General features: G+C 38.4%; 1 long non-coding RNA gene across 1 annotated transcript; it reads right to left on the reverse strand.

The window, feature by feature from the left end:
• Window positions 1-8,816: 8,816 nt before the first annotated feature.
• LOC125262840 lies at window positions 8,817-11,958 on the reverse strand. The gene is made up of 5 exons (XR_007183628.1): window positions 11,918-11,958; window positions 11,764-11,823; window positions 11,066-11,287; window positions 9,972-10,068; window positions 8,817-9,819 (listed from the first exon to the last, which is right to left on the reverse strand). It is a non-coding gene; the product is annotated as an uncharacterized LOC125262840 (long non-coding RNA).
• Between the last annotated feature and the right edge of the window lie 9,195 nt (window positions 11,959-21,153).

A 21,153-nucleotide genomic window follows, 5' to 3' on the forward strand; every position in this document is an offset into this window, starting at 1 on the left:
TTTACTTTTTACATTCAATTTCAGTGTAACTCTTTTAGCTCATCAGAAATCAGTTTTCTCAGCATTATTCGGTCAGTGGCAGATGTTTGGAAATGACGCAGCTCAAGGCTCTGTGGTGAGAGATAAGCATTTTGCCTTTGATGAAAAGCTAAGCCTTTAGCTCTCAGTTCTCGGCTTTGGTTGCCGACTTGGCTTGGCACGGAGGGGGGCACTCGGGATTGCCATCGTCTGGAGGGTGACGTGGCCCTTTGTTGATTGCCACTGTTTCAGTGGGCCCAGTGCTGGTGGACGTTGATGGATCTGCCATGTCTAGGCTCGTCCACACTCAGAATGCCTTGGTGCATCTTGGGTCTCTAACATCAATTGACAAGGAGTGGAAGCATTTAAATGGGCATGGTTGTAAATGGTTGTCCAGTGTAGTCCAAAATTATTTCTCATACAAAATTCATACTAAAATTCGTCTTCTTTGTGCATTAGTAGTGGGGATTTTTAGTGGCTCTTTCTGCAGTTACATTGTACATTGCTACTCAACCAACTCGTTCAACAATGCTGATTCATTCTCAAATGCAACAATTGACTGTCTTTATTAACGAGTCAATGAATCATTTACGCAATTCAATTGATTCGTTCAACACAGTGCTGTTGTTAACTAAATCAAACTATTAAAAACTGTTTTCGCTAACTGAAATGAAGTTTAAATAAAATAAATTATAAATATTATATGAAAAACAATATAATATTTTAAATATATATATATAATAGACACACACACACACACACACACGTTGCCTTGGTAACTAACTTGCTATAAGTTTAAGTAGTAAAATGACTAAAACTGAAATAAACATTAATTAAATCTATAGAAATATTTATGAAAATGAATGAAAATGACAAAAACAGATAAAATATCACACTCTCAATCATGCTGTTGGTCTGAATCAAGCGTGCCACACGAGTCCTGAAAAGTGAAGCCAAATTTTTCAGGAGATTTGAACTTTAACTTTAATTTCAACATTTCCATAACTGTTTATTTCACACCAACATAATGAGTTGTTCTGAGTGTGGGCGGGACCTTGATATCGTGGCTCCACTTCACGCTCACTAATGCACAGATGCAGGTCCTGTAATCAGGGCAAGATGTCAGCGCCATATTTGGACACTGGCGGCTTCACTTTTCTACAATGGAAGAGAGTGAAGGTTCGTCATCCATCTTTTTTTTACAGTCTATGGTCTGAATTCAGAACAAGTGTGCCACACGAGTCCTGAAAAGTGAAGGCAAAGCATCTTGATCGCCCCCAGGTGGCTGGATGCAGTATAGGTCATAAGCCCCACCCTCTCCATCTAATCTAATGGGACGTGGGACAAACTAAACAATCAAATTACACATCAAATATTTTTTTTCCAAAGATGGTTTCTGTCATTTTAGTTATCACGCTGACGTTAGTTCAAATGTTCGTTCTTTAAATAAGACGTCATGATGTCATAAATTGAAGTCATGATTGACAGCTGTGCATCACTGAAGCATCAACAGACTTTTTTCTGGATCTTCAGGAGGAGATTGGAGCTTTAACTTTAATTTCTACATTTCCAGAACTGTTTATTTCACACCGACATGTGTTGTTCTGCAGTAAACTGTATTAACTGATTTTGCGGGAGTGTGGGCGGGACCTTGATATCGCGGCTCAACTTCAAGCTCGCTACTGCACAGACTCAGGCTCCAAGTTCATATTGGCACACTGGCAGCGTCACTTACTACAATGGCAGAGAGCTGATGTGCGTTGTCTATCTTTTTTTACAGTCTATGATTCAGAACAACATTTGTGAGTTGTGTGAGTCAATTATTACGTGAGTCTGGAATATTTGATGCTGATTGGTCAGTCGCCACATTTGGCAGTCAAATGTTACCTAATATTCGCCACTGTCTAGTAGAAAACATTGTGCGCTATTGTGATCTATAACATTGCTTAATGGTGACAGACGTGATGTTTCTATAAATGACGGATTACTGTAATGATCCATCAAATACGACAAGTGCAATATGAAGAGCCGTGGCAGTAATTTATGAACCATGTAAAAGTCTCCTTTTATTTGTTGCTTATTCACCTGCTTTCTTGCTTTCTCTCTCCATCATAAACATCCATGCCCCTTTTATTCAGATTTCTCTCATGTTTTCACAAGTGTGAACACAGCACAAGAGTTCAACACTAACACTGAAACAGAAGGTGAAGGATGCGTTTTTCCTCTTTTTGTTGGGTGTTATGCTTTGCCAGAACATTATCAACACATCCAAAGTCTGTATTATTGCTACAGTTTTACATATTACATAAAGCCTTTGTAACATGATGTTCTGTTCAATTATATAGCTTTTTTATTGTATTCAAATGTAACTAAAATAAATTATTTAGTATTTTTTTTAGATTTAATTTTTTTTTTTAGATTAGTATATGCAATATATAGAATGAAAACTAAAAGCATACCGAATTACAATTTTATAAGCAGCCTACATTAAACATGAAAATGCCACTTGCACTGAGAAATTCAATGCAGCTGTTACAATATAATTTAATTAGACAAACTGAAGATAAAATGAAAATAAAAACTAAATTTAAAAGTCAAAACTATAGTAACCTTGGCAATCCAGCCTACGCTGCACAGACTCACAGTGATATTCATGTTGATGACACAAATGTACCACAGACCCAAAATAGAGACCTGCGGAGGCAAGCAATCAAACCAAGTGTGGACAGAAAGCAGTGAACTTTGGATGAACTAGCTTTGGTGGCTTTGATGAAAGTAAAAATAAATAAATAAATAATTAGCAGCAGCAAACTTGAGTGAACCCAATCAAACTTATGAAGTATTAACTTTGTTATGTCTGATTCCTTTTAAGTTCCATTATTTACATTGGTGGCCTTAACTTGTTATGGTGGCATGTTGAAATGCTTTTTAAAAACTCTTTTAGTGTCACTTTGATGCAAAAATAAATCTTTGATCTCATTAATTCAGTTTTGTTTGTGGGATCTTTTGCCTCTTTGCCAGGAAATATTCACCTCAAATCGTCTCACATCAGTGGCAAATTACATTCCCGAGGTGACCGGTCAAGAGGGAAAACAGGTTTATGGTGAAAATTGGAAGCTTGATGAAACCCCTTTCCCAGCCCACCATGGGTTACTGATTTTAGCTGGGGTTTATAAATCAAAAGGTGTAGCAATGGGGAGCCTATTGAATGCTAACACTGTCAGAGCCATATTTCCCGCCTCAACATCCCTGGAGACATTCCCTTTGATGACAGAGAAAGTAGGCCTACTTGACGTGAACGTGATAAATTCGCTGCAGTCGGGGATGTGTGGGGAAAAAGATGTTAAAATATGGCCTCTCATTTACAGTGTGGCTCCCCGTGTGACTGTGGATTAATGCTTCTCTGTGAGTGCCGTTTATTCAGGCTGTATATGTCAAATACAACAGCAAATTTTACACTAGCAAAAGCTGAAATTCCCAGATGTGGAAAGCAACATATTGTGTCATGTTACGGACACTGTTTATGCCCACACAATTTTCAAGAGAAGCTACACTTAACCCTTGGTTAACCCCTTATTTTACTTCATGTTAAGACCACTTTTAACCCTGAGTTAAGCAATGCTTCATGCTAATAATTCTGAGTTAATGCTACTTTTGACCCTGCATACAACCGTTGTGGCACCAAAGCTGTTCAGATTGCAATGGTGTAGTACTAGAAACCCAGGTGAAAAAAAAGTATACTTCTATAAAGTACTTAAAGTGCTCTATTTTCGTGCACTAATTTTGTACTTGATATACTAAAAATTCTTCTTTAGTACAAACCCGATTCCAAAAATTTGGGACACTTTACAAATTGTGAATAAAAAAGGAATGCAGTAATTTACAAATCTCATAAACTTATATTTTATTCACAATAGAATATAGATAACGTATCAAATGTTGCAAGTGAGACATTTTGAAATGTCATGCCAAATATTGGCTCATTTTGGATTTCATGAGAGCTACACATTCCAAAAAAGTTGGGACAGGTAGCAATAAGAGGCCGGAAAAGTTAAATGTACATATAAGGAACAGCTGGAGGACTAATTGGCAAATTATTAGGTCATTTGGCAAAAAGAGCCTCTCAGAGTGGCAGTGTCTCTCAGAAGTCAAGATGGGCAGAGGATCACCAATTCCCCAATGCTGCGGCGAAAAATAGTGGAGCAATATCAGAAAGGAGTTTCTCAGAGAAAAATTGCAAAGAGTTTGAAGTTATCATCATCTAGCGTGCATAATATCATCCAAAGATTCAGAGAATCTGGAACAATCTCTGTGCGTAAGGGTCAAGGCCGGAAAAACCATACTGGATGCCCGTGATCTTCGGGCCCTTAGACGGCGCTGCATCACATACAGGAATGCTACTGTAATGGAAATCACAACATGGGCTCAGGAATACTTCCAGAAAACATTGTCGGTGAACACAATCCACCGTGCCATTCGCCGTTGCCGGCTAAAACTCTATAGGTCAAAAAAGAAGCCATATCTAAACATGATCCAGAAGCGCAGGCGTTTTCTCTGGGCCAAGGCTCATTTAAAATGGACTGTGGCAAAGTGGAAAACTGTTCTGTGGTCAGACAAATCAAAATTTGAAGTTCTTTTTGGAAAACTGGGACGCCATGTCATCCGGACTAAAGAGGACAAGGACAACCCAAGTTGTTATCAGCGCTCAGTTCAGAAGCCTGCATCTCTGATGGTATGGGGTTGCATGAGTGCGTGTGGTATGGGCAGCTTACACATCTGGAAAGGCACCATCAATGCTGAAAGGTATATCCAAGTTCTAGAACAACATATGCTCCCATCCAGACGTCGTCTCTTTCAGGAAAGACCTTGCATTTTCCAACATGACAATGCCAGACCAAATACTGCATCAATTACAACATCATGGCTGCGTAGAAGAAGGATCCGGGTACTGAAATGGCCAGCCTGCAGTCCAGATCTTTCACCCATAGAAAACATTTGGCACATCATAAAGAGGAAGATGCGACAAAGAAGACCTAAGACAGTTGAGCAACTAGAAGCCTGTATTAGACAAGAATGGGACAACATTCCTATTCCTAAACTTGAGCAACTTGTCTCCCCAGACGTTTGCAGACTGTTATAAAAAGAAGAGGGGATGCCACACAGTGGTAAAAATGGCCTTGTCCCAACTCTTTTGAGATGTGTTGATGCCATTAAATTTAAAATCAACTTATTTTTCCCTTAAAATTATATATTTTCTCAGTTTAAACATTTGATATGTCATCTATGTTGTATTCTGAATAAAATATTGAAATTTGAAACTTACACATCATTGCATTCTGTTTTTATTCGCAATTTGTACAGTGTCCCAACTTTTTGGAATCGGGTTTGTACTTCTTTAGATCATCTTGAGAAAATCTAAGTGTACTCAACTGTGCTATTTAGAGACAGCATGAAGTATGAACTAAAATGTGTTTTTAATATACTATCTCTGTATTTAAAAATACCTGTATATTTAGCTACCACTTGTAGCACACTATGGGTTCAAATGTACTGTAACTGGTATCTAAATACATTTTTTAAATACAGAGATAGTATATTAAAAGCACATTTTAGTTCATGTTTCATACTGTCTTAAAATAGCACAGTTGAGTACACTTAGATGTTCTTAAGATAATCTTAAGAAGTACTAAAGAAGAATTTTAGTATATTAAGTACAAAATTAGTGCACGAAAATAGAGCACTTTAAGTACATTATAGAAATGTACTTTTTTTTCACCTGGGAAGTTATGTAAACTTAAATTAAATATTAATGTTGCATAGTTGCAAAAATTTTAGCATGTTTCAGAAGACGTAAGAAAACAGTAACAATTTAGATGGTAATTCTTGTCCAATTAATTATTTGTTCTTATAAATTTAAAAACAAGTGCATTATCTTATTGTGAATGTTTGAAGAGCATTAGGGTTTGAGCAATAGTTAGATCTGAAACAATTGTTGTTAATGCCGAGTCATCTATTTTTTTTTTTTTTTTACGTATGATCTCTAGTTGTTGCAGTGCAAAAAAAAATGTAAATGCCAGCAAGATAAAGGATTTCTTCCCCACCGCCATGAGATACTAACATCACCAAGCCATTTGCTCAGCAAAAAAACACAATTAGCAGCCATTTTGTGACTTTGTATGGACATTTTAATGTGTTGAACACCTACCGACAGTCATTCAGTCAGAAAGCTTATTTGTTTGTTTTTTTAAAAAGCTTTCATCTCTAGTAAAATATATATTTAAATATGTTTCTGACTTTCATTGCATGAGCCCATGTCTGCTAGTTATTATTTTTCACATGCAGCCTGCAGATAACCAAGAAGTTTCTCTCCCACTTTCGGTGGCCATTACATTCTCTCAGAATCAAATATAAGCCTCAGATCTGATCTGAGGCACAAGTCACTAGGGAACTAATCTGAGCTGTGTGATTACCAGACAGAGACAGCAAGAGAGAAGCCATGTAGCCATACTGAGAACATGAAGAAAATTACCCAGAATACTCCAGATAGAGGAGAGAGACAAACACGGAGAGATTGTCAGACAAAAACATGGTTGGAGGACAGATGCTGGAAGAGAAAAACAAGACAGGTTGAGTGGTTATAAAAGGTTGAGTTATAATTGGTACCAGTAGTTCTTAAAGCGACGGTTCACCTAAAAATGAAAACGCTGCCATTGTTTAGTCACCCTCATGTCGTTATAAACCTGTATTACTTTATAGCTGATTTTGCTTGTTGGAAACTGGGAATGTTGAAACTGGCTGCCATCTATGCACGACCTAGCCTGACGTGGTCATACTCAATTCTAGTTCGAATATGAGTCTGATACTGCTCCATTGGGCTTTGATTATGGGGGCGTATTTCAACCGATCCAGGAAAGACCTCAATTGGATAGACCTACAACCAATCAGAGCTACAGAGTAAGTGACGTATGTTGAGCGACGCATAGTTGTCAACAGAAGAACTCTTCTTAACGACCATCGGGGCCAGCTGATAAATCAAACTTTTGCCGAATCCCGTAGGAAGGACGGCAAAGACATCTTTCCCATCGACAAATGCCTTGATCGCGGTCCTCTGTTCCTTTTTTAAAATTAATGCGCTGTCGATATCTTCTATAACGGACGCGATGGCGGAATCTACACATCTCAGTTCATCAACAGCCATCATTGTTGTAAACTAATTGACCTTTCGCAAAGACCCGCCCCCCTTAGTTACTGTTGCTTTGTCCGACAAGCCGTGGCGCGGTGAGTGGAAAATACATTGCGGAGCAAAAAGGAAACTGACAACACATCGACAGACGAGACAGAGCAGGTTACTTATGATATTAAACAAAGTCCCAGCTTTCAAACTGTGTAGTTATTAAAAAAATTCAAACAATAAAAACCGTTTTGTGGCTCTTTAATGGGTTGTGACCATGATCGTGACAGATTGCTGTAGCGCCTCAGCTCAAGAGGCTCGTGAACCGATCATCTCTTCCTACTAGTCCATTTATAGCATCAAATAAACATGAATGAACATGAGAATGAATGTTGTTTCAAACGCGGAAAGACGTCAATATGCACAATTTTTCAAGTTTAACTCCACCGAGGTTAATCTTCTAACTCCTGACTGCTTTGTTGGACAAAATGGCGGATGCAGCGTTCTGATTGGTTAGATCACTTGTCAATCAAACTCCCCAAGCGCTCTTTGATGACGTGGCTGATTACGTTTCTGGTGATAATCTGTCAATCATTGCCCTGACAATGTGATTGGTCCGAACAGTTTCTGTTCGGGCATAATTACTCCTCTACGGATCGAGTCCAGACCGAACTCTCCAACCTCAAAATGTTGTGGGCGGGGCTAAGTTCGGCTGGCATCCAGGCTATGCACGACCCATAAACTTGTCCAAGCTGGTTTAGGTAGTTGATAAGCTGAGCTACCAGCTGGTAATTCAACCTGGTAAACCATCTCAGTCACCTGGGTTAAAGTTGGTTGAATACCTTGCGGGGGACTGGTTGAGTTGGTTGAGCTTCCAATGTTGTTTGACCAATTTAACCAACTGGTTATCCAATAGCAAAAGATTTGGAGGAGACTGAAAATTAAACTCCACCATTAAATTCCTGTTTTCATTGTTCATTTTAAGTAGTTATGGAGTTTTATGGGTTAAACAAAAATAAATTGTATACTATATATTGTATACCTCTGATTACAGGCCCACACTAAATCTGAATAATGCTTCAAAAACTCAAATTCCTGCTGACGCACACAAAAAGTTTAGCGTCTTTCCCACCAGCATATAAAGGTTCTGATAAGTGAAACGATAATGCCAATGAAAAGAAACACCTCAGCAAAAGATGGCTAATACTAAAGCCCAAGGACAAAAGAAGAGAGATACAGAGCTAGAGCTTATTTGGGATAAAAAACTTTATAGAACCAGGCACAAGGGAATAGCATAGAGATCTGATGTATTAATTATTCTATTTTGGGAGGAAATTTTACAGCTGGGAAGTACTTTAAAGAATAGATAAAGGAATTATTCTGATTACATATATTTGTCCACCTCTATCTTTTTCTGACATCCTTTTGGGTCATATGTTACCTCTTTAATTATTACAGGTAATGTGTGAATAAGACATCTCTCCTGAAATAGAGAACTCTTTCAGGAAAGCTGTCTTATTCACTTTTTAGAGTCAGATGTTATTAAAGCATCTACCAGAGCAGGGGTTAACTGGGCCATGCTGACTAGCCAAACCTTTGCCCTTTGGTCCAAGTGTGGGAAGGGACATACTGTATGGAATCACTTCCTGTTTCAATAGGAGATTAAATGTGAAATTAAATGCTTGTCAAAACTCTTCATGGATAGGGTGATCTTGGCTCCTGTGGCATTTAATCCAACTGTGCAATAACAAACATCAAAATCCCATGCCAACTATTAAAGCAGAGCCAACCACAAAGACCTCCGCCAATTCGCCAGTTTTCTCTCACATACCGAGAGCACCAAGTACTAAACCTTTGTACATTATTCTGTATCACTGTGACAAGATCTGTTACATGCAAAGAAATTCAGAAGATCACAGCAACACGAACCATGTGAAATGGAGACATGGGGGAGTTGCGGAAGATGAAAACGAGAGGTTTCCTCTGTGTTATTCGTCTCACACCCCTCAGGGAATGCTTTTGTCAAGAACGGAGGCTTGACAGCAGGAGAAACGATAAACGATTTGACGCTTACCGAAGACCTTTGATACATAATTTCTTTGTAACTAAAGAGGTCTAAGCATGTGAAATAACTCACAGAGGTCAGTTTCTTGTCAAAGGATACTTAAAAATGGAGTGGACAAGCCTTTGAAAATTTGCACCATGCAGTTTGGATAAGTATTAAGTTCACCTGTGACCGAATAATATATTGATAATTTTTCAGCGCACTTTACGGTTTGCTGCACTCGAGCCGTTGCTTTATTCTCACATCCAACTCACTTCTGTCAGCCTGCTGTCCTCTCTGTCTGAATATCTATACTGTGCACTCTTAATAATCTCTGTAGAATCTATTTGATCTTTTTCTATCAGGCCTAGACAATGGGTTTTGGCCTTGCGGTCCAGCTGCAGACAGACTGACCCTGCTGTTGCAAGTGCATTATGGGAAGGTTCCCTGTTGTGTCCTCTTATGCTCTGATCATTCATGGTAAAATTCAGTGTATGAAAAACTCACATCTTGTATACTCCCTTCATTTCTTTGTTCTTTGCTCTTCTGATCACGTGGTCTGCTTTGGTAGTATTTTTCTGTTTGTCTGCAGAAAAACAAAACAAAACAAAAACAGCGGTTGTACTGGTTTTTGATGCATGCTAGCTGGTTTGTTGCTAGTCTAAGGTGGTCTACCAAGTCAACCTTTATCCCCAAATGAGAATGTTAACAGAGAGATTGTTAGAGAATTGTTTATACCAGACGTAAACGGGGATATCAAGATCAGCTTGGACCAGCAACAGGCAAAACCATCTATTATCTGAAGATGGTGTTAGCCAGAATTTCCAACAGGGTTCTGTGAAAGATATGGAAAATAATAGGTTGTTTATGGCAAAAACTTCTGTCTTAGTCTCTTTCTTATTTACTTTCTTGTTGCACTTGCAACGTGAGTCACATCCTCATTGCTCTACGAGAGACTCATCCCCATGTACATTACAGAAACACAGCAGCGTTTTCCGATAAAGGATGACCCCTGCGGGTTGAGTGGGAGGGTAGTGTTTGTATGTGTGTGAGAGTTTTGGGGGTGGATTAAGAACCTGCTACTCGCAGGTCAATTACCCTATTAGCTCCCTGTCTGCATGCCCAGTTACCATAACAACACACTTGTACATCAGTACCTCAGATTCCAGGCAAGCCGTTTTTGAGAGTTCTAGAACACTTGTTGGATCTTGTATCACTTTCACATGTAGATGGAATTACTGAAAAATTCTACTAGATCTGTTCTTTTCCATCCTCTGAATGCTCACAGCACTAAAACAGTTCTGTTTGGAAGTCTTGTTGATGACAGCAAAATCCTTTGAAAGTGCAATTCTGTATGCAACACTAGCTAGACACTAGCTTGTCTAACAAACTACTTCAGAGCATCTTAGCCTTATACAGTCATTCCAACATTTTGTGGAAACTCTTGGGGTGTTTAGACCCTGATCCTGGGGTTTATTTTGTTCGACCGTAAGTGCCCTGCAAAGTGGACTTTACAGGGTAGTCCGCCATCTTAAGTGAGATTCACATCTGAAGGGAGTGTATGTGTTGAACACATATTTGATACAGTATCTTTGTACCTTATTGACCCCTAAAAGTTTCAAAGTATTACCTTAAAGGGGTCCTTGATTATGATTTCATTTTTTTTTAACTTTAGTTGTTGTTTGAGCATAAACAACATCTGCAAAGTTATGATGCTCAAGTTCAATGCAAAGGGAGATATTTTCTTTTACAGAAGTCGCTTTTTAAGGACTACAACAAATGGCTGGTAGGGACTACAACAAGCTTCTTCCTGTGTTGGTAACATCACTTACCCCAAAATTTACATAAACCCTGCCCCACGCAACAGAGGGGGCAAGGCCATGTTGGGCTGCTTTGGAGAAGAGGAAGAGTTGTTGTAGTAGAGTGTTTTTGCAATGCCATCATGAGGGTCCATGGGCGTAGGTTTGGTCTCAGCTTTGGTGGGGACACCCCCCCGGAATTCTTTTGTTGTAAGATACCAGTGATTTAATGGTGATTTCCTTTTTTATTTCAGACTGTTGGCAATACAGAATATCACAATACAGAAGTGAATCTTCATCTCATTATACTTCATCTCATTATATTGTATCCTGAGTCAGGATTCCTGACCCCGATATACCATCCTGTATACTGTCCCTAAAGAGCTAGTATAACTGTATAATCTCAAAAATGCACTCTCAAAAAATAAAAATAAAAACCTGTAGGCTACACTCACAAATACATTACATAAACAGAATGTAGGAAACGAAAAATGTCTCAGATCCACCGTTTATGTTGACTGCAAGATTCTAAGTTAAGGTACAGGCTAATTGACATCAGTCTTTGATTGACATTCAGTTACTTGCTAACGTAGCATTCTATCATCCTGGGTAACACTTACAAATACATTACAGTTAATATTATTTTCCACAGTAGAAACTGCATTTGAAAGCCTGGTCAGTCACTACTGCTAGTTTATGTGTGTGGCTAGCTAGTTATTTTGCCTACTTACACTCTGACTCTGCTTTATGAAAAAGCTTCTTATGTCCCCTTTCTTCTTCTTGGGTGGCATCTACAAAGTACAAAAAGGGGCAAAAAAAACGGAATATTAAAATGTTTTTACTCTGGCTTTTGTATGTGGCAGAGAGACAACCCTGGTAACTTACCGTCGGCGTCGTCAACATGCGCGCGCACACACACACACACACACACACACACACACACACACACACACACACACACACACCCCACCCGCTCGCTGCTAGTGCAAGCACAAAAGTAGTCCCGGCCCGCGCGTGTAGCCTGTCAGATACCCCGCCGCCAATCAAATTACGGCGTTTCTTGTACTGTCGTCGTCCTGGCCGTTAGAGTCGATCCAAATAGCAGTGCAAAGATCCAAATAGCAGTTCAAAGGAGCTTGCTAAATATTGGTGGGGACAAATTTGTCATCTCAAAATATTGATAGGGACTAGTACCTAGCGTCCCCCCCTAAACCTACGCCCATGTGAGGGTCAATTCAATGCTGGATTTGCACAAAAGATCAACATGACGGCACATGATAGAACTCCACAGCAACTACACAAATTTATCCACTAACCATTCAGAAATGTCCAGATGCATTTTAAAAGTTGTAACTTCTTCCTGAGTCTCTCCATCAGTGTCCAACTCTGGTTTGAATAATGTAAGGCTGAACATCATTACTGACAATTGTCATTTTGGCTGCGTGAGATTATCCAGCTTTGTTGTTGTTGTGCAACCGAAGTGCGAGCTGTTAAACCTCCACCCTCTTCTGGAAAGGGGGACGAGAGCAGCAGTCCATTTGCATTTAAAGGCACACACACAAAAAATTTGTGTTTTTGCTCATACCCAAATAGGGGCAAATTTAAGGTATAATCAATGATCTGTGTGGTATTTTGAGCTGAAAATTCACAGACACATTCTGGGGACACCAGAGACTTATATTACATCTTGTGAAAAGGGGCATAATAGATCCCCTTTAAGGGTACGTATTAATACTCTCAAGTACTAATAAGTAACTTTTAAAGGTAAATATAAGAGTGAAAAGCTGTTGTACCGCTTAAGAGCACTTGTTGCACTTTTTTTTTCTCACAGTGTACAGACTTGTACAGGAAAGGGTTGTGCAAGTTTATCACTCTTCAGCAGGGGACAGGATAATAATAAAAAAAAAACCCAGTTGACTGAAGGCCCCAATTTACTTCAAACGAAATAGAAGAACAAACAGATGTGATGTCATTTCAGACAAAATCAGGCCAAAACAAAGTTCGTTTTGGGAGTTCGAAGCGGCTCCAGCTACAAAACACCTTCGTACTACCATTGGTCCGTGAAGATGACGTAATAGGAGGTGTGGGGTGAGGCTCCTCCTTCTTTCATGCCTAAATCTTCTCTGACTCATTTCTTATGTGTGAGTCCATCAAGATAAGATCACCATGGGTGAAAACATGAACACACTGGATAGCTGCTTTTAGTAGAAATGAAGTTGTGCTTCTGATGAATCTATTGAATAAAGTGCCATATAAATAAACATGAAGTGACTTTACTGGAGTGCTAATTTGCAGCGCTCGTGCTAACGTGCCCATGTTGTTATGATCAGATGCTTTTCTTATGCTTTAAAAAAATGCTTGCTGTTTTTTGATTTTTTGATTTTTAATTTGTTACTGAGAAGCGTGTAGCACATACATACATATTCATCTAAACTAGATTAGATTAGATATCTTTTATTGTCATTCAACTGTACAGAGTGCACCGACTTATAATTCCACTGGCTTATAAATACTACTCTAACTAAACATGTACGATTATACATATAAATATATAAATATAATAAGACATGCTACAGCGTGCATTAAAATATAGCACTAAAAGTAATTTGACAGTGGCATATACAGCAGATATTGATATTGCACATGGTAATTGGCAGCATATAAATCAAATTATTGCACTTGTTAAGTGGTGACATAAATTCAGTTATTGCCCATTATAAATAAAAACTGTTATTGCAGTATCCCAGTCCAGTTCACATGAAGCTCACTGCAGGGGATTCAGTGAGATATAGTGGTTAAGGGGTTATTTTGAGTTTAAGAGTCTGATAGCTTGTGGGAAAAAGCTGTTGCAGAATCTGGCTGTTCTGCCCCGAATGCTGTGAAACCTCTTGCCAGAGGGCAGCAGAGAAAACAGTCCATGATGAGGATGGGTGGGGTCTTTTGTAATGTTTTGGGTCCGGGTCAGACAGCTTTTGTATGCGAGGTCCTGGATGGAAAGCAATGAAAAGCCGATGATGTCTTCACCACTCTCTATACAGGCTTCCAGTCTGAGACTTTGCAGTCCCCAAACCAGACAGAGATGCAGCTGGTCAGCATGCTCTCTATAGTACCTCTGTAGAAAGTGCCGAGGAGGGGAAAGGTGTGCTCTTCTCATCCGGCACAGAAAATGAAGACGCTGCTGTGCTCTCTTCACAACAGAGGTGGTGTTGAGAGTCCATGTCAGACTGTCTGTGATCTGCACCCTCAGGAACTCTCAGCAGTGTTGGAGGCGTCAGATGTTCGATAACAGTATATCGCTGCTCACGTATTTCAAACTTTGTTTGTATACCAGGGCCTTGACTGCAACTAACACACGCCATAGTACCGGCTCAACCCCTACTGACCTCACCTGATGCAGGTCTGATGACATTGTGTGTGTGGAAAGCAGCGCACATGCCTTCAAGTAGAGAAAGGCTCACAGGACCTTGTTTATTTCACTTTGCTTCAGAGTTCTGCAGCTCCCACATGGCTGCCTCTCGTTACTGAAAGTCAACATGCGAGAGCTGAAATATCAGGGTTCCCACTCCCAAACCTTGTAAACCTGGAAAATTTATGACAAAATTTCCAGTCCTGGAAAATTAGAGAAAATTGGGTTTTTCTTTAGTCAAGAACAAGAGTTTATCACTGGCCCAAAACAATCACTATTAGTTACAGAAAGTGCGATGTTCAGGAATGCTGAGTTTTAAAAATCGTGAGAGTAGTATTTTCAATTATGTTTAGTCTTGTGTTGCCACTTGTAGCAGTTAGCTAATGTTATTAACTGCTCAAATGTATGCAGCAAATGTTAACTGGTAAATTCAGTAACTTGCTAACTACACTGCGTGCATAATTATTATGCAAGTTGATTTTCTGATCATATTTTTTTTTCCAAGCACATTTTACCATTTCCAAACCAGTCAGTCTTAATAACTACTATTAATTTTGTATTTAATCTTTTATAAGTGATATATACGGAAGAGGATTAGGGCCAAGCAATAATAAAAAATAAAACCATCTTGAGTTTAAAGTTGTTAAATTTCGAGAAAAAAGTCTAAATAAAATGTTGAGAATAAACTCATTAAATTACGAGAAAAAAAGTCGTTAAATTACGAGAACAAATTTGTTAAATTATGAGAAAAATGTCGTTAAATTTCGAGAAAAAAGTTGAGATAAAATGTTGAGAATAAACTCATTAAATTATGAGAATAAAGTCAATAAATTACGAGAAAAAAGTTGTTAAATTATGAGAACAAATTCGTAATTTAACGAATTTGTTCTCGTAATTTAGCGACTTTTTTCTCGTAATTTAATGACTTTATTCTCAACATTTTATCTCGACTTTTTTCTCGAAAATTTAACGAGTTTTTTCTCGAAATTTAACAACTTTAATCTCGAGATGGTTTTATTTTTTTATTATTGCTTGGCCCTAATCCTCTTACGTAGATATATAATTGTTCATGAAGGCTGGAAATGAAAAACGCCTTATATTCAGGTATGCATAATTATTAGGTACGTTTTCTTTTACGGATAAAATGAACCAAAAAGAGATTTAACTCAAACACTAATAAATGCCCATGGGAAGGATGCAATACTAGAAATTGCAGTTAAGGCAGGGTCAGACAAAACAGCTTGAGAAGTAAAGACACGTTAACTGCAAAAAAATTGAGAATTAAGTGTAAAACCATCAGCGCCACCATTTTCCAGAACTGCAACCTACCAGGAGTCTCCGGAAGCACAAGGTGTCAAAACAACAGTACAACAAAACATTAAAATAGTTCCAATGACTGACACTGGCAACAAGAACAATTTGTCATAATGTATGATTAATCATTTTTTGCCAGAAAAAAGTCAGAATTGTGAGTTTATATCATGCAATTCCTTTTTGCCTCACAATTCTGAATTTTTTCTGGCATTTGAGAGTTTATATCCTACAATTCTTACTTCTTTTCTTAGAATTGTGAGATATAAACTCGCAATTGCAAGAAAAAGTCAGAATTTTATATAGTTTATATCACACAATTCTGACTTTATTATCAAATCACAAATTATGTAAACTTGCTATTGCGAGAGAAAAAAGTCTGAATAGCGAGATAAAAAGTTAAAGTAAGTTGCAATTGCCTTTTTTTAGTTTTTATTCTGTTAGCGGAAACAAGCTTCTATAGTCGTAATGTATGATTTAGAGCTCATATTAAAAACTGATTTTATAGTTAAAGGTGCCCTAGAATTAAAAATTGAATTTACCATGGCATAGTTAAATAACAAGAGTTCAGTACATTTAAATGACATACAGTGAGTCTCAAATTCCATCTTATATAAATCTCATTTGTTTAAAAGACCTCCGAAGAACAGGCGAATCTCAACATAACACTGACTGTGACGCAACAGTTGGGATCATTAATATGTACGCCCCCAATATTTGCATATGCCAGCTCATGTTCAAGGCATTAGACAAGGGCAGGACGTCTGGATCTGTGCACAGCTGAATCATCAGACTAGGTAAGCAAGCAAGGACAATATCGAAAAATGGCAGATGGAGCAATAATAACTGACATGATCCATGATATCATGATATTTTTAGTGATATTTGTAAATTGTCTTTCTAAATGTTTCGTTAGCATGTTGCTAATGTACTGTTAAATGTGGTTAAAGTTACCATCGTTTCTTACTGTATTCACGGAGACAAGACTGTCGTTATTGTCATTTTTTAAACACTTGCAGTCTGTATAATTCATAAACACAACTTCATTCTTTATAAATCTCTCCAACAGTGTGTAATGTTAGCTTTAGCCATAGAGCACCATCAAACTCATTCAGAATCAAATGTAAACATCCAAATAAATTCCATACTTACACGATTAGATATGCTGCATGACGAACACTTTGTAAAGATCCATTTTGAGGGTTATATTAGCTGTGTGAACTTTGTTTATGCTGTTTAAGGCAGTCACGAGCTCCGTGGGTGTGGAGCACGAGAATTTAAAGGGGCCGCAGCCTGAATCGGCACATATTTAATGATGTGCCAAAATAGGCAGTTAAAAAAATTAATAAAAAAAAAAAAAATCTATGGGGTATTTTGAGCTGAAACTTCATAGACACATTCAGGGGACACCTTAGACTTATATTACATCTTTTGAAAACACGTTCTACGGCACCTTTAAGTCATGACAATAAACTAGCTATGCCTTTTAGGGCATGATCCTAGTCTTTTATTCTCGTTGTGGTAAAATTGAAAATGTCCTGGAAAATGATCGCTGGAAAATAGTGGAAACCCTGAATATTCATCTCCAGTTGTTTCAATGAGCAAAATGTAATGTGAGCTGAAACATTATTCAGATGTATTTCCAACAAACCTCAGAGCTGGAGCTATTATTCATGAAAAATAGAGCCTAGTATTTGTGTAGCAGTGTGGGGTGGGTTTTCCCCTTTATTTGTTTATCCCTTATCATAAATGAGTAATTGGGATAAGGGCCTGTGTATTTAAATGCAGGAAGCTTTAGAAGGTAGGTGTTGTCATGCCCGCCCTCTTCCGGTCTCCAGTGTCGCTTCAGCTGAGTTGTCGCTGTAGCCGTTCCTGTCAAGTCTCTTGGGAGTTGCGTCGAGTGTTTGATGAAAGCTTGTAGTGGAAAATTTGTGAAGGTCTTCTAACATCTTGATGTTTGTTGATCCGTGGATTTAATCTCCCGCAGCTCACGTGGTGAACAGCGGGTCGTGCTGCTGTTTTTCTGAGTTTGGTTTATTATTTTTTGTAATTATATTATGATTGTGTTTTCATTTTATCTCTGTTTTGAGATTTTGGTTTGATCAGTTTGAATCAGGCCATTTAGGCTGAGTTGGTAATGCGTCCTTTATCTACACGGCATTTACGTTACTGTGTAACCTTGGGTTTATTGCCAGTATGAGGTAGGATGCTGTACACCATTATCAATTGATGTCATTTATTGTATGTTTTTTTTTCCTTTTATTCTTATGTTGAAGGAGCAATTGATATTTGTACCGGACCCACTAATTTTTCCCTTTTTTTTGTCTTTAGTTTGAGCCAAGGCTGAGTGTGCTGAGGGGGAGGCTAGTCACCTGGGTGGAGCACATGGTTTGACTTTGGAACACCAGCACCTCTTCCTATTGTTTGCTATGCACACACGTGTGGTTGAGAGCACGATTTCTTTCAGCTAGTTTCCAACCCCTAAGGTAAGCTTTAGCCTTGTAGCTTTTTTTTTTTTTTTTTTTTGGTAATCTTTTTTTTTGTGTTATACATATCTTTTGGTGGGGAAGGTTCAACATTTCTTTAGTTTTCAAAGTTGATTGTGACTTGATTTGGCCTTCGCATATAGATGTCTGGAGAAATGTTCTTCTAAACTTGATTTTTAATATTATTGTTATAATAAACTTACTAGTGTATATATGATGATTATTCTGATTCTGGGTCTATTTAGGGCTAGGCGATATATTGCATGTGATTGTCACGCGCATTTCGTCAGTAAAGCCGGTTCCCTGATTACCGCGAAATCGTCATCACCTGCTTTCAAATGGAGAGGCATTTAATAGACAGAGCCGTAGATCACTGACAAGCCACGCAATATCGCGTTCATTATCGCAGATGAATCGCCTTCAATAATTAACTCGATATTGCGTGGCTTGTCAGTGATCTACGGTTCTGTCTATTAAATGCCACTCCATCTGAAAGCGGGTGATGGCGATTTCGCGGTAATCAGGGAACCGGCTTTACTGACGAAATGCGCGTGACAATCGCATGCGATATATCGCCCAGCCCTAAGTCTATTTATGTATTTTTTATGTTAATAAAAGTGTTTCTTTTGTTAAACTGGACAACACGTCTCTGTCTTTTCATTGTACCACCAAACCTGTGTCCCATTTATTTTATTTCCTTGGGATCATCTGAATCTAACCAGAAAATACTGCTCTGCTCACATTTGGAAAGCAAATACTTCTTCCTGCTTCTCTATTTTTTTGTCATTTGCTTTAATTTTTCTTTTCTTTTTTTCTCTTTCCATCCATCCATCCATCCCCCATTTTTTACTTTCTTTCTTTTTTCTTCTTTCCTTTCTTTATTCCTGCCACCCTCTCATTATTTTTCTGTCCTTACATCCTCTTTTTCTCCTTCCATCCATCTTCCTTTTTTCTTTCCTTACCTTCATTCTTAATCATCCTCAATTTTTCTTGTTCTATATCATCCCTTGTTACATTTTTCTTGTTTCTTACTTTTTACCTCTTTTCTTCTTTCTTTTCTTCCTTTCTGCCACCCTCTTTTCCTTCCATCCATCTTCCAGTTTATCATCCTTTCATTTTTCATCCTTTCATTACTTTTTCCTTCCCTCCTTTCATCCTTCATCCATCCACTACTATTTCCTTCCTTTTAATGTTTGTTCAGTCCTTCATTTTCCTTTCCTTTCGCATTTTTTTCTATTAGTTTTCCTCTTCTTCCTTTCATTTTTTCTTTTCCTTCCATGAATCCTTCCACTTTATTTTTCACCTTTTCTTCCTTCCTCCCATTTTTGCTTCTCTCCTTTAATCCTTTATCCCTCCTTTCATTTTTTCCTGCATTCCTTTTGCTCGTTTCTTAATTTTCCTTTCCTTTCTTTAATTTTTAACTTCCTTTCATCCATCCTTCGATTAATCCAAGCTTCCTGCCTCCCTTCTTTTATTCTTTATTTTTTTCTCTTATTTCCTTCCTTTCTTCCATAATTTCTTCCTCCATCTTCCCCTCTTTTCCTTTCTTCCCTTGTCGTTCTTTCATTATTCTTTCCCCATGGCACTCCCTTTCCCTCCCTCTCTTAATGCTCTTGCTCTTCTCGCTCTCTCTACTGAGTAATGGAAGATGGTAGATGATGTACACTCATCAGCACTGACGGATCACAATGGTGGGCGGAGCTTAGTGTGAACACAGGCCAATGAAATGGGAGTACGGCAATTTTCATTAGTAATGCAGTCATGCCAAACATGATAATCAAGATCTGTTTCTTGTTGAGTGCTTCTCTAAGTAACATTTCTCTTCCTCTCTGTCTTATTTACTCATGTACACATAATCTCACTCTTTCGAAAAGCAGTGATCACTCAGTCCACTATGACAGTCTGTGGTGTAGCGTGTGTCGTATTCACATTAATACTATTTAAAAAGCTTTTAGAGAAGGGAGGTGAATCAAGCCTGACACTTTTCTCCCCATATACTACTCTCATTCCTCTGTCCTTCACCCTTTAGTTCATTTTTAATCTTCTTTACCACATGACTCTTTCACTATGTCTTTCTCCCTCGTTCTTTTCATCTCATTTACCTTATTTTTTAGCATTTTGACATTTTATTGATAGTGAAAATGGAAAGATGTTCTTCCCCTAGTGTCACTATTACTCTTTTGGTGACTTCGAACTCGCCTTGTCACGTTTTTCCCCTCCATCAAGCCTCTATTTTCTTTTGTATCATTCTTTCATTTCGTCTTCCCCTAAACCATCTCAATTCCCATCATGCCGCTGTCCTCCCAGCCTTGATTTCAGGGCCTTTTCATTCTGAATCTGTCCATGTCTTACCTTTACCGTAATCTGCTTCTTTTCCCATTATCTCCGTCTGGTCCTTTCGCTCTTTTAGTCCCTCTCTTTCTCTCACTCCCTCGTTCTTCTTTAGTTCATGCCTTCTCTGTGTTTAATCAGTCCGTCAGTCTGCCTGCTCTGCAGGGGGAAGCTGAATTATTGATTGAAAAGTCAAGATGAAAAGGAGGTGAAGTAACAGAAGGGGGAGAGAGAGATACAGAGGCAGCCGCAAATATGGGGACTGAGAGGAGGAGAATGTGTTTGCATGTGTGTGTATGTAGAGATTTTTATCTCCAAATGATATGCGAGTGCAGATTAATGCATAGAGTGTATGTATGTGGTGGCCTTGTCAACAACAAGCTGACAGAATATATAAGATATTTAAATGTACTTAATTTCCTTACATTTTCTTAATTTTATCTGATAACTAACAGCAGCATACATGCAATCTCAAATCAAGTTTGGTATTATAGGATAAGATATAATGTACATGAACATCAGGAGGATTGACTGTCTCAGTTCCCAGACGCAACATGTTTCGCCTTGTGCATCTGCCAGTCTTTTTT

This window comes from Megalobrama amblycephala, linkage group LG2 (genome assembly GCF_018812025.1).
Source record: "Megalobrama amblycephala isolate DHTTF-2021 linkage group LG2, ASM1881202v1, whole genome shotgun sequence".
NCBI classification, from domain to species: domain Eukaryota; kingdom Metazoa; phylum Chordata; class Actinopteri; order Cypriniformes; family Xenocyprididae; genus Megalobrama; species Megalobrama amblycephala.